Here is a 15,630-nt window from a genome sequence, read left to right on the forward strand (position 1 = left end):
AAGTGTAGTTCAGAGACATAACTTCTAATCATAGGATTGGACATCATGGACATGTATGTGCAGTTTAAATGAGTTCAGAAAAACTGTTTCTTTTCATAAGCTAATTAAAGCAGCCTATCAAAACATGGAGTAGAGGGAATGTAAGTCTGCAATGCTGTCTACTGTTTTACATTACTTTGTGATTAAAAGTGATGTAGAGAATTAAATAATTGTAGTACTCATAGAGGTAGTGTAAGTCTGCTTCATATTAAGCAGTATCAGTGTCATACGAAATGTAGAACATGACTGAGCAAGAAGGGGAAGATATTACTATTCCAGGATTGTGAAAATGATCTTCAACATTTTAATTCTGAAAGTTGCGGGAATGCCAAATGATGGGATTGGCTAACAAGAAATCCAAGAGTTATACATGGCTCTGACAAAATTTGGCCTTGTGGAATCTTGTGGTAGAGAGCAAGAAGTCATTTATTGTATGTAACATGTTTTTAAAAACGATGGAGATTTTCTTTCAGAAACTGGTGGGCTGAAAGTAATAACAGCACAAAAGAGTATAAGCTATTCATAGGACATCCTTGGACGTCATGGAAAGTAAGTTAACTTTAAGGAGTTCTGATTTTTGATTTCTGATCTTGTATGGGTTTTTTAAACACAATCATTTTGATTGTGTTTTTTTTTCCCCGCTGTTACATGATGAATACCTTCAAGTCACTGTTTTTAGTGAATTTTGATACATTCTGAGAACAGCAAAAATAAACCATTTAACATGTATAATTAATTCTGTAATGTTTCCATTTATGATGTATATGTAGAACTGTGTAGAAGGCATGGAGAAGGTGAGGCTTCTGTAAGTGTCAAAGTTGTTGCATGCAGTGCTGCACTTCTGCGTATTCTTTGATATGCTAGACTACATCTGCACAATGAGATACCTAAGCAAAGGAAACAGAAGTGATGTGATTGTGAAATGAGCAAAATAAATTGCATGTATTTCAATTACATCACCTGTGTTTCCTATCATTACGAATCACATTGTGCAGATCAAGTTTAGGTCTGTCCAGGGAAACATAGGAGGTTTGGACTTTGTTGAAGATTGCAGTGGACATGACTCACTTCATTGGTAGACCTTCACATGTATTATGTCTTCTATTCTCTTCAACAACTCGAAATTTCATCTGCAACCCTGAGTAGGCCTCACCTGAAACAAAACTCTGGATAGTAGACATCTTATTGGCATCCTGAAGCAATTATTTTAAATTTTAGTGTCTTGCGACACTTTTCTGAGACAACAGCAATGCAAAAGATGCACCATGTTTTAAGATAGGCCTCACTTCATCTGCATCAAGATAGTGTTAGTTTAAAATGTATATCTTTAGGACTGTGTAGCTTCTGTAAGTGTCAAAGTTATTGAAAAACTGTTTGTCCTTCAATCTTTGCCCTTGTCTTTTGTAATTTTTCTATACATGTTTTTATATTTTTCAAATGTTTGTTCTCTCTTTCACAGATTGAAAGTATAAAAATAAAAAGTGAGGAATTTAACGACAATTATAAGGTAAGTATTTTGTACTCTTTTCGTTACATTTCTATCACATTGAACTACTATTACTTCCACTGCTTCATTTCTTTAATCCTCAGTTTCCTGCCTTTGCTACTTCCCTCATTCCTTTCTCTATTACCTACTTACTCAACTCCTTCCACTTTTTTTCTCAGTCCCTCTCTTCTCATAGTTCCTCACTCTTGTTCACTCACTCCGTCTCTATTACTCTTAGTGTCTTTGACTGATCACTGTATCACTATTTGTTCATAATGCTTTCTCTGTGTAGTTGAAGCACACTAAGGGGCATATTATGAATGCAGCCAATAAAATTATTGCTCTTTTTATTGGCAGAAAACTGGTGCAAAAGCGGCTTTAGCGGCAGTTTTCTGCCGCAAAAGCAGCTTTAGCGACACATTTCTGCCTATAAAAGCTGCAAAACATTTATTGCCTATGTTGATAATATGCCCCTATGTTATTTACATTAGGGCTATATTGTCCAGTATAACAATCAAAATTGCTCTCCAAAGACACCAGGCAAAGCAGACGCTCCCTCAAACAGATCACCAAGCGCAATTTACCCTACTTACAATCTAGCCTGTTCTCTGTCGAGACTTTAGCAATCTTTAGAGCACAAGATAAGATTTTTTTACATGGAAGAGCCATACGTATTGCAATTCTACTTAAGAAACAAGCATTGGCATAGTCAATAGGTCTCGCCTTTGGGACCTTATACGTGTTTAGCCATGCAACAGTTGATGTTGCTGCACCAAGGATATTATGCTGCATAACTAAAGACTTAGAAGGTCCAAAAGTCGATACCTATTGGCTATGCCAATGCTTGTTTTTCTTTCACTTCGTTATCTATTTTGTTTTTCACAATTATACCATCTTCTGTCTGTTCTTTGGTAAATAGATCTATTAAATAGTATCTCTTCTTTACTCCCTATAGCTGTCTTTCTTGAAACATCACTCTCTGTTTACTTTCCTTATACTTACTCTTTTTTTTAAAAAAGTTTTTTTTTTGGTTAGCTCCCGGTACGCGTACCGGGAAGCTAAACCGGAAGCGAACCAAAAGAAATAGAGCTTGCCAGAGTGCTAAACATTCTAGCAATTTTTTTGGAAAGGGAAGGTAGTTCTGAAAAGAACTTTTTTTTTTATATTTTTGTTGTTTTATATTTTTTTTGTATTTTTTGAACATTTTTTGTTTTTTTTGTATTTTTTGAACGATTTTATATTTTTTTTGGTTTTTTTGGGGGGGGGGAACAACAAAAAACAGGCGTTGAAAAGGGCTCAACAGGAGCAAAAAAAAATTACTGGGGGCGGTTAGGGCAATTATGATTGTCATAAGCCAGGTTGATGGCATTAATACTCATGTTACCACATGATATCAACGCACCACAGTGCATACAAGTATGTTTCATGTGCCCAAAATTCTCTTGGATGTTTGGCACAGTTTCCCGTGCCTCTGCTGGTGTCAATGATATTGACGATGTTGACCTGGCCACAGGAGTTGCTGTTGGGTTTTGTTCCATATCCCGTATTTCCGCCCGGCTGTAATTAAGTGGATGCTTCCTGGTCATGTGCCGATGCATGGTATAGTTCCCATAGCTATACTTTTTATCAGTCCCTCTTGATAATTTCTCTTTGCAGATGAGGCAGGTGACATACCTCGCATTCACTTTCTTTTGCCCTGGAGGGATTGAATAAAACTGCCAGATGAAACTGGCTTTCCTATGGGAAACCCGGGGCACCTCTTCCAAGAACTGTGGTTCTTCTCTCTCCTCTTCCTCTAGTTCTTCCTCTTCCTCCTCTGTGTTGGTGATCACCTGGGGAGGTGGTCCTCTCTTCCCATGAGGAGGTGGAGGTGGTGGTGGGGGTGCACCAGCTGAAGCAAGTACTGAAGTCATTTCTCAAGTATTAATAAAGGTCTTCCTCTCACAATGATGAAAGTCAGAGTGAGGAAAGAAGGAGGGGTTTTCATCATTTGGAAAAAACAATACTTCTCAACCAATGAAAAGTGTTATTTTTAGGTCACCTGACCTAGCCTTCCATAATTATGAAACTAAAAGTGAAATGAACCAATGAAAAGCTTTATTAACAAGTCACATGACTCTAACTTTCATGTTACGCGCTGCGGAACGCTCCCCGGTTAGCTTCCGGTTCGCTGCGCTTCGCGCCTCGGTCCGCGCCCGGGGACACTTCCGGGTGCGCTAACGCAGTACGTCACAAGACGCATTTCGCGGCAACGCGATACGTCGCGCTTTCGCGCCGCGGATCGCTTCCGGGGAGTTGCGTTTCGCGCCTCGGTCCGCGCCCCGGGGCACTTCCGGGTGCGCTAACGCAGTACGTCATAAGACGCATTACGCGGCAACGCGATACCGTCACTATGTTGATTTGTTACCGGTTCACGGACCGGATCGCGGAATCGAATTGAGCTAACGGGAAGCTTCCCGGTTCGCGGACCGGGAGCGAAACAAAAAAAATATTAAAAAAAAATTATTAAGAAACATATAAAATATATTTTTGGATTTAAAGAAGAATACATTTTACTTCTGTAGATATTAGCTTTTAAAAAACCAATGAAATTCACTGAAAAAACCATAGGTTATAGACCATATATAGTTAGGAATTAGCATTTACAAAACCTTGAAAATTCACTGAAAAAACCATAGGTTATAGACCATATATAGTTAGGAATTAGCATTTAAAAAACCTTATTTTACTCACACAAAACCATTGAAATTCCATATATAGTTAGTTGCACTAACTATATATCGCGCACCCGCAATCCACTGCTGATCATGTCACATATTACATCATTCATGACATGGTCAGTGACATCACTGATGACATCACTGATGACATCTCAAATGACATCACTGATGACATCACTGATGACATCTCAAATGACATCACTGATGACTACATCCAGTGACTGTATAATTCTGTAAAGTTAAAATATGTCTTACATATTGAAGAATGAGTGGATGTATAAGTGTCTTGATGAAGGATTTAGTAGGGGCATGGCTGACTGTATGAGTGACTGATTAAATGTGTCTCACTGAGTGCATGGGTTAGTGACTAAACTGTCTTAATTTGTGCATCATTATGTCTGTTGGTGTGTAAGCTGCTGCATGTGTTGATCATTAGCTATATGATTAACTGTATGGGTTATTGATTGGTTGCCAAAGCATTTGTATGGGAGACTGAGTGTGTGTGTGGGTGGCTGGGAGGTGTATGACTCTCTGCATAGATGTGTGAGCAGTTGATTGACTAGATGTATGGGTTCAAAAGTGCATGTGGAAACAGCTGTATGGGCGGTTGACTGTGTGCATGAGTGTATTGGTGAGTGAATGGATATCTCAGTGCTACATGTCAAAGTAAGTACATATGTAAAACACAGTACATGTGAAAGTTGACATATATAAATAACTGTGCATAAGAGCCAGTGAATGTGTGAGTGGCTGTATGGATCATTGTGAACTTGTATACAGGATTGTATAAGTGAGTAAATATGTTTTAGTATATGTTTGAATAAGTAAGGTGTGTATAACTGTATAGTTGAGGAAATGGAGGTGTGATTGATTCTTTGCATGACTGACTAAGTGTCTGAGTAACTCCATGGATGAGTGACAGTCTATGAGTGTCTGTTTACACTGAGTGTATCTAAGGTTATATTAGAGTCTGAAGAGGTTCATCGTATTATCACATGAATGATGTCATCAGTGATGTGATCAGTAATGTCAAATGAGATGTCATCAGTGATGTCATCAGTGATGTCATTTGAGATGTCATCAGTGATGTCATTTGAGATGTCATCAGTGATGTCATCAGTGATGTCATTTGAGATGTCATCAGTGATGTCATCAGTGATGTCACTGACCATGTCATGAATGATGTAATATGTGACATGATCAGCAGTGGATTGCGGGTGCGCGATATATAGTTAGTGCAACTAACTATATATGGAATTTCAATGGTTTTGTGTGAGTAAAATAAGGTTTTTTAAATGCTAATTCCTAACTATATATGGTCTATAACCTATGGTTTTTTCAGTGAATATATATATATATATATATATATATATATATATATAAGTCCATCCGGAAAAAAGCGCTCGCAGGGAACAGTTCGGTTTAATTTATTTCATCACCAAACAGACACTCCATAAACAGACGCGTTTCGGTAGTAAACCTTCATCCATGTTTACCGAAGCGCCATCATGGTCAAAGTTATAAACACATGGTGAAATAGAAATAAAAAGAGGACTTAAGCAGATCAACAAAGTCCTGACAATGCATGAGCGCCATCTAAGAGTGTCTTAAATGAATCTCTATAGAATTCATAAAGCAAATGAGGCCCATAGATGGGCACAACCTATATACAATTTATACAGTATATACATCACCTAAAGATCTCGTTTACGGGCATGGAGAATCCCGTAAACGGCTTCGCGCCAGAACCATCAAAAAATAATGAAGCCTCAACTCAATGACTTCCTGGCATTTATTTCCAAATGGATTGGCAGCATGTCAGTCCTTACGCGTTTCAGCAAATAGCCTTGTTCACAGGTGAGCGCTGTTGCAGTACTTAACTCCTCATACCAAGTGGCAATGTGACTCAGTTAAGAAACTACTGTGCCAAGCATGCACCAAGATTGTTAAAATAACAACTGAACTGTGCACAAATGTTCGTTTTGCTACAATAGCGTTTTGTATTACACAGTCTCAATGCCTTTAGATAAAGTGCATGTTGCAGAAAAATGAAAGTCACATTTTTATTGCAATAGTACCAGCTTTGCTCATTCCATGCTGCCTTACTGCAAATCCTTGCTTCCTTCGAAATGCCAGGTTCAGTCATGGTCGGTATGAAGAGTAAATTCCCCTCCTCTCCCTTTCTCCTGCTCGTGGACAAATCCCTTGGAAATCCTTTCAGGGTCACACAAGAGCGAGCGGGACATGCTCCCCAATTTAAATCCACAAACAAACTCTCCAAATGTCAGGAGCCCCCATCCCTGCAGGGCGGCTTTAAAAAACGGGACTGGAGAATCCCGTAAATGGCGTCGCGCCGCAATCACCAAAAAATAATGAAGCCTCAACTCAATGACTTCCTGGCATTTATTTCCAAATGGATTGGAAGCATGTCAGTCCTTACGCGTTTTGGCAAATAGCCTTGTTCACAGGTGAGCGCTGTTATAGTACTTAACACCTCATACCAAGTGCCACGATATGGGAGAAAATGACAACTTGCTTATGTTTACAGAGGTCATTGTTTACATTTGCACAAAACACTTTAATATAGATCCCCACTTGGGGTTTATTTTGCACAGGTTTTTACTTAGGAAACTTGGTCTTGAATGTAATAACATCACTTATTGTTTTTAGGATATTTTATGTATTTATATATTTATTAATTTATTTATATATATATTCATTCTATTGCTTGATGTTGCACATTTATATATATCATATATTACATGAGAGAATTAAGACCCACTTTGGGTTATATTTGTGACCGATAAGACTCTGATAATAATTGCAGTCTTTTTTCTGTTTCCTTATCTGGAACCTGTGAATGTGTGGGTGGGAACCATTAGTCCGCCTTTAGTGTTTTGTATTTAAACTCCCCATGTGGCTTTGCGATCACATCATGTGATCAAGACAGTGGTTACTGTCGAAACGCGTAATGGCGGGCATGCTGAGCGAAAATATGCTTGAATAAACTCACTTTGTTTGGCACCAAGTAAACGGGTTCCTCTCTTCGTCTTTCCAGTCCGGCGGAACGTGGCAGGGCTGGGATTGTTTGGCGAGTTCTTTCTTCATATATATATATATATATATATATTACCTACTGGCGGTCGCCAGTAGGTAGTTATAGTTAGGACCTAGTTTCCATAGGAAATCCGCAACATTCTATTTGGATTAACTTTAGCCCCGGTGGACGAATCTTTGCGAATTTCTCAAAGAAGATAGCTCGGTCCGCTGCGCTCCTTCTGTGAAAGTTTTGGCGGGATTCATCAGGTGGGGGCTGAGATAAAAGGGGGGTCCCAAAACGTGTTTTTGCCATGTTATTTTCCATTGGACGTGTGGGTCGCAGATCACGCTTTTGTTTAAATGGTGTAAATCCGTTCAGTAGTTGCTGAGAAAAATAAAGTTGAAATCAGTTATATATCTGTAAGCACGCACGGGTGCGCGCTCCTATGCGGGTGTGCGCGAGCGGCATTGTGATTTGCTGTTTAACGTCTGTCAACATTCGATTCGAAGGAAATCAGGAAGTGTTGTCTGCCATTTTGTTAGTGCGAGTGAATATATAATACAGAAAAAAGGGTTAGTACATCGAAAAGGGGAGAAGGTAGAGATTGTCTGGCCGGGTAGGTTTTCTCATGGGGTGCAGTATGGACCCTGAACGCGAAAAGAAAATTTTTTTTTTGTGAAAAAAGTTGCGGGGTGCGCGCACCCCTATTTACAAGACTGTGAAAAACTATAGTGGAGAGAATGCAAAGGGAGCAGGGTGGAGACTGTTTGATTTCGTAGGTTTCTTGAGGGGTTTATTAAGGATGCCAAAAGTCTAAACGTAGCTTTTTTTTGCAAAAAAGTTACGTGGTGCGCGCACCCGGTCGCGCACGGCGAACAAAAAACATAAAGAGAGATGGAGATAAATTACAAGTTTGAGTGTTTAGATCTAAGGTGGCTCTTAAAAGAGCCCTTCTGTTAATTGAGTTTTTTCTGCACTTATAAGTAAGTTCCGATGCAGAGTCTCATGTTACAGAGGAAAATTCTATTTCCCTCATCCGTGAAATGAACACCATCTCTCCGATAGATGCCTTCCATGTTGAAACGCAGGTTGTTGTTGTATATAGAACCCATGTTATATTCTCTGAGGAAAGCAGAAACAGATTTATTTACATGTTTCCTTGCTTTCTCAATTTGTGGACAACGTTGATTGGACCAATTCCATTTTTTTCTTTGGCATATATTTGAATAATACATATATATGATTGAGGGAGGGTTAAAGGGGCAGTTTAACGACCAAAGCACAGTAATTATCCCCCTAGTAACTTATGAAAAAACAACGAATAACTGTGGGTCTTAAGCAAAACTATGTGTGTAAAGGCTGGCTATGTGTCTGCTTCAGAAATTACTTTGAAGACAAACTACTTTGTCTTCAAAGTAATTTCTAAAAGCAGACACATAGCCAGCCTTTACACACATAGTTTTGCTTAAGACCCACAGTTATTCGTTGTTTTTTCATATATTTGAATACACAAAGACAGTTCGAGGAAAAAGTGACATCATTTGACGAAAGGTGTCTTTTAGAAGCATTTCCAGACCTACCCCAGTTAATGTGCCGAGATCATTCCCACCACAGTGCACAATTATCAGGTTAGGTTCAGGGAGATGCATAAAAGTTTTCACCAATGGCATCAATTGGTTACATCTTAATCCTCTTTGGCCAATCCACGTAATTTGCACATTTGGTAAGTCAAGGTTAGAAATTCGTCTGTTTGCAGCATATTTTTCACTCCAGTGAATATAACTGTGTCCTACAAGCCAAACCTTCATTTTCAAGGCAGATGCAGTAGTACTCCGATGGGTTCTTGAAGTGGAATGGCAAGTAGATGGTGAAAGTCACGATAAAAAAGTGTATGAGGTGTCGTGTTGATGAAAAACTGAAAATGATTGGTTGATTGTTATACCTCAAGATTGAAGACTACGTTGTATGTTACTGTTTTTTTAAAACGAAATGTTCTATTGGTTGTGGAAAAAAAGAAATGTAAAAAAACAGTGGATAGGCAGGTGTGTTTGCAGGGAATTGCGCCTTATTGCTTCGATTTAGAACGTTGAGATATGAACTTTTGACCTGTGCCTTCAGCCAGGTGCAGAATGAGCTGTTACCATGGTAACAGCCAGAGAAGGCAGAGGGTGAAGGGTGACCTTTATGTGACTTTGAAAATATTGAAAGGATAACCAACTGAAATGTTAATTTGATTATGAAATTGTGCGGGAACAAATATGATTGGTTGGAGAGACATATATGAGTTTGTATTGACAGGAAATCTATGCCATTATTCTTTGGTTGCAGTGATAGAAGTATTATTGAGAGCTCCGTCAAACGGCTATCGTTTTGCTACTATCATTGTTCTACATCTTATAAAGCATTGGTAAAGGTGAGTGTAAAACTGTTTGTTTTATGATGTACCGTTAAATGTGGTTTGATCACTATATTTGATTATTTGACTTACAGTGTCTAAGCAACCACAGTTTTGACTTTGTTACGGTTTTATATGTTTTCAACTACTGTTTTTTTAAATTTGATTAAGGTTAGTGGACTTCAGTCATGTTTTTATGCTATCCACTACTGTTAGGTCTATGAATTAAATGTCAGTTAGAGACGGATCTGCAACGAAATTTGGGGGGGGGGGACGAAAAAAAATGATTTTTTCTAGGGGGACATGAACGTGTAATCTGTAGGTAGAGTAAAGCTGGAGGGGCTCTTAGAATGGGTAAAACAAGTGCAAGGCCTAATTAACATTCAAATGGTTCTTTATAGAGATGTGAAACGTTCAGGTGCAGCTCTGTGTGTATCTGGGATGTATGTTATCTTGGGCTTCCACAGCAGACGTGAGTGAGGGGTGGAGGGGGTGAAGTTGTGTGCAGTTAATAGGGGTTGTGCGCCGTTTTTTCACTTTCTTTGAAGTGTGAATTATAGTTTTGAATGTATTTGTGGTATACTGAATAAAAGGAATATAAAATGTAATAAAATAGACAGAAATTAATTGAGATTTGGGAGCGTTTGTACATAATTTGTAAAGTTGGTTACAGATCAAAAAAAAAGGAATTAGCAGAGACACAGATAATGCAGGTAGAGAGAGAAATGGCAGATTATATGTGATATCGTCGACAAAAAGTGGGAATGCTTTAGGTATTTTAAACTTTAAGTTTGAGGAAAAAATTACAGTGTGGTTTGTGGCCGAGGGATGCAGTGGTGGGGGTGGGGTGAGAAGGAGAGGTGTCCCAGTACAATCAAATGAAAAATTGTGACCATGAGATTGTACACAGGTTTGTGGAGTATATGCCTTCATAAATTGATGTAGAAGACCGAATATATATAGAGGTTTCTGTGTTCCGCCGTTTGACTGTATTTTCATCTTACTCCTATTTTCCGTATCAGTTGCTTTGTGTTATCTTAGTGTGTGTATGTGTGTGTGTGTGCGTTCAGTCTGGGCTGAGGAAGTTTGTTCTGCAGGCAGACACAGATAGTCGCATCAGAGTACTTGGCAGGTTTCGAAAATATTATTTATATAATTGAGATGGTTTTTGGAAGCGTTAGTCAGTGTATGTCGAGTTTTAGAATTACCGCTCGGTGGGCATAACAGAGCTGAGGGTTTGTTGTGTTTCACTTCTTAGTCCCTTTGGTTTTTCACTTTGTTGTTTGATGGCTGGCAAAGAAGTGTTTGTTATAGTGGAGATGAAAGGGTGATAAGTACTGAAATACGACATAGTGTGTGCTCTGTGGAAGCGGGGGAGCAGTGATTAACAGTCTGAGTGAATCACAACTGCGGCGGTGCTTCGTTACAGTAATAAATTATTTTTTTGCCAGAGGTACGATTGATGCTATGGTTCACAACCCGCAAAGAAAGGCTTGACTGACCGTCGCAGGCCAGCGGGTTGAACTATGAATAATTCAGGTTGACAAAAGAAAACATGAATTGAGTACATCTGAGATTACGTCAAACACATGAATACAGTTTTAGTATACATTATTTCAGTTGTGAATATGGGTTAAAAGAGGGAACGTATATATTTGAAATATTTATTCACTGATGCAGTGCTTTGAAGCGAAGTTTTTTTATCTAATACAAGTAAAGATATTATAAAGAAAGTAGTGGGCATAGTTACTAGTCCATACAACACAAATGATGGAAATGTAGTATGAAGCAAAATGAATAACGTTTAAAAAACATATTGTACAGCCCCGCTATCAAATATATTAAATTATATTGCATGCAAGAAGGTGTCTTTTGATTTTAAGTTCAGTAATCATATATGAAAATGCTAGTGGTTAAACATCACCTCATTAACAATTAGTTTTCTGCATACGAAGCACTAACAAGCTTGTTGTATGGTATTGTGAAAGGAAATGAAAAACGCGCCAAAAGCGAAAACTTGGCTGGAGGTGCATGTATGTTATCTGCCGGCACGTTTGAAAATTAGTACTCAGAACAACTACTGTATTGAGATAATTGTTTGAAAGGTTTCAGTACTCGATGTGACATACAGGTTGATAAGCATGGGTAATATCAGTGTAATCATATACTTTTCAGTTATGAATCAAAAATCTTTCAATAGGCATAAAACAAAAACAGCACATATGTGTGTAAGGCGGAAATTGGAGTAGAAAGGGAAAATGGTGATAAACGATATAAAAAGTCATTGTAACTATACACATTTATCAGGGCACATTTAACAATATTTTACGCAGCCTTGCTTCGAGAATATTTCAAATCAGATAAGATAACATAAGCTAGTGATTTGTTGAAATTAAAGCATCATGAAATGTTTTGAACAAAATAGAGTAGGTGTGTAAAAAAAATTAACTCCACATAAAATAAAAAAAATCTCACCAGCAGGAAATTGCAATGTCCAATGTTAGTAAAGCCAATAGGTCTGTTTATATAAAACATAAAAATAAAAAAATAATAAGAAAAATAAGGAAGGGAAAAAACAGTCAAGATATCAATGGCTTGCAGAACAGTCATCCTTCCATTGAATAGGCAAAGTAAGTGGCAACCGCTTCTAAAAGAAAGTCATTGTTATAGTCCGAAATCAAGTCAGCCATCCAATTGAAAAGAGGAAATGAACATACATGGTCATTAATTACCGGAGCCTCTAGTACCATCAGAGGACAACTCGGTGAATTTTCAATGTAGCTGTGTGCCAATAAATCTTGCGCCGCTGCGAATATATTCCAATGACCCAGAACTCCATGTATCGCTGTAAAGGCCATAATCCCTCCGTCGCAACAAAGCTGTTCATGATCAAGTAACGGATTCATGAGATGATTGTAATTCACTTCAGGAGGTACTGAGTTGCAGAGACATAAGTCCAGGGCCCACATGAAATCACAGCTCAGGCAATGAAATACAGGCTGCACACAGGTGAAATAGGAAAATCGAAATGATAATCCATATGATGCACTCAAAGTCCCGAGTGGTAGGATGCCATAGTACTCAAGCATCTTGTGGCGAAACAGTTCTAAGTGCTCCAGCTCGTTTGCGAAGACAGGACGGACCTCCATTTTGTAATAAAGAAAATAGGAATACAAAAGTAACAGCTGCTGGTAGTAGATGAGGAAGTTCAGAAACATAGATCAGAGAGTATGGAGTGAAGAGTAGCAGAATGCCTTTAAATAATTTGGTGCAAAAAAATCACCAAACCATTGGTTAGTAGTTGCAACAAAAAAAATCCCAGCTGGGAAGTGGAGGAGCATTATAGATTATGAGAGTCACCTCAGAAAATTGTAAAGGAAGGTCACTATTTAATAAGGTATGCAGTTTTCTGCGAGTGTTAGCTAAGTGAATGAGATTTGTTTGTGAACAGATGCTCGGGTAGCTTGATTTTGTGACAATAAGGCTGTTGTTCAAGTCTGGGGATGGAACTTTCAGTTCAAGGCCGGATTTCGCGGCCAGATGGAAACATGAAGGTTCTCATGCTAGGGTGGATAAACTACATTTTTACAGAGAGATATATGCAGAGTGACTATTATAGAGTAAGGCTTGTCGTTTAAAAACTCAAAGCAATTCACATTGCTTGAAAATAAATAATCACTGCTGAGTATTAAGGTAAAATTCAGCATTATAGGAAGTACCGGTGTACCTTTGAAAACACATGCAATATTACAGCGCTTCCTGTTAAATAAGTCATGCAATTGGTAGTGCCTGTATGTGATCGATTATGTGCGGTATTGCTATTTTTGACACTGTGTACTTATGAGTAGTGGAGAAGTGACGCAATGAGATGATGTTAGGTGAGTGTAGTGTAGTAACGGAACGGAAAACCTTTAAAGAGAGTTACATTTAGTGTGGAATACTTTTTAATTTTTAAGAAACGTAGGTATGAGAATATTGTTGTAGTGTCAGCGGGACTGTAAGTTGAAGTTTGATAAACATTATTGAGAGGAGTAAATTAAGGTTTATTTAACTTGTGCAGCTATTAATCTGTGTGAAAGGCAATAGTCCACAGTCTTGTAAATAGGGGTGCGCGAAAAAAAATGGTCTTTTCACGTTCAGGGTCTATACTCCACCCCCTGAGGAAACCTACCCGGTTAGATAATCTGAACCTTCTTCCCTTTCCATTTTCTAACCCTTTGTTCTGTGGAATATATTCACTCGCACTAACAAAATGGCGGTCAACACGTACTGATTTCCTCCGATTTGAATGTTGACAGACGTTAAATAGCAAATGACAATTCCGCAAACTGTAAATGTTTGCAATTTTGAAAAATAGGCAAAATTATAAAACTTAAAGACCTGAAACTATCTTCAAGTCTCCTCTCCGTCTGCACCATTAAATTTTATTTACAAACCACGTAGTTGCCAGTCTTGTAAATAGGGGTGCGCGATCGAGTGCGCGCACTCTGTAACTTTTTTCAAAGAAAAAAATGTTGTTTTCGCGTTCAGGGTGTATACTGCACCTCGTGAGTTAAACTACCCGGTTAGATAATCTGTACATTCTCCCCTTTCCATGTTCTAACCCTTTGTTCTGTAGAATATATTCATTTGCACTAACAAAATGGCGGTCAACACTTCCTCATTTACTCCGATTCGAATGTTGGTAGACGTTATGCAGCAAATCACAATTCCGCAAACTGTAAATTTTTGCAATTTTGAAAAAAAGGCAAAATTACAAAACTTAAAGTCCTGAAACTATCTTCATGTCTCCTCTCCCTTTGCACTATTAAATTTTATTTACAAACCACGTTTCCTTTTCATCACACACGATTGTTTCTCGGTTTTCCACATTCAATGCGTAGACACTTTTCCCTTTTCAGTCACTTATGCGGCTGTGCGTGAGCGGCATTGTGATTTGCTGATTAACGTCTGTAAAGATTCGATTCGGAGGAAATCAGGAAGTGTTGACCGCCATTTTGTTAAAAAACACCCTGCACATAATGTACATGTATTTAGGAAACAAATATACTAAGTAAGGTTGTGTAGCAGTGCATATCATAAATATTGCATGTAGTATCCTGGCAATGTGTGGTAGATTATACTGTAAATGATGATTGATTTTAAAAAATTGTGGGTGAAAAATTTGGTAATTAAATGTGTTTCACAAAGAAATATTAAACTTAGGCTTTAGGATATATATTGGATAGAAAATTAGGGAATGTATCTGTTAGGCATGAAATTTGGCAGAATGGGCGATGTTGTCTAATAAATATGTCTGTAATATGTTAACTAAAATTTAGTTGTTTATTTTTATTTAAGAGTGTTTGGTGCTGAAAAGCAACAACCTGAAGTGAACGTGAGAGTATACAACAACCAAATTCTTTTTTACAGGTGAGTTGAAATTTTTTAAATGACAATTTATTTTTGTGCAGATTACCATAATAAGCACGATTTTTAAGAATTTTTGCACTGCTTCTCTTTTGCAGGAGGATTTTAATTTCTATTTTAAACATGTCTGTACCTGCTTGCAGTACATATGTATTTTGAAATACGGTTCCATTGTTTGTTGGTACTATCTTTTAATGGGCCGGGTTCATGTGTTATTTTCTATGTAGTTTGGGTTCATCTATTCTTTGATTGTAAGAGTTTGCTGTTTACGTGGATTAATTTTTGCTAAGTCATCATTATCTCTCTAACTTATGCTGTATCATTTGTGTACAGTCATTTTTCTTGATTTATAGAGGTCTATTATGATATGGCAGTTGGCGTGATGGCCATTTCTGATGTATTTCTGTGACTGTACTATCTATTTGCACTCTATTATTTGCATTTGCACAGGTGTATTATGATGTGGTCAGTCGGAGGCTGTGGAGGGACTTACGGTGGGGCAGGTAGGGAGGGAGGGGGAGGTGTAGGGTGGAGAGATCTA

The sequence above is a fragment of the Lissotriton helveticus genome, chromosome 6, assembly GCF_964261635.1.
Source record: "Lissotriton helveticus chromosome 6, aLisHel1.1, whole genome shotgun sequence".
Lineage (NCBI taxonomy): Eukaryota > Metazoa > Chordata > Amphibia > Caudata > Salamandridae > Lissotriton > Lissotriton helveticus.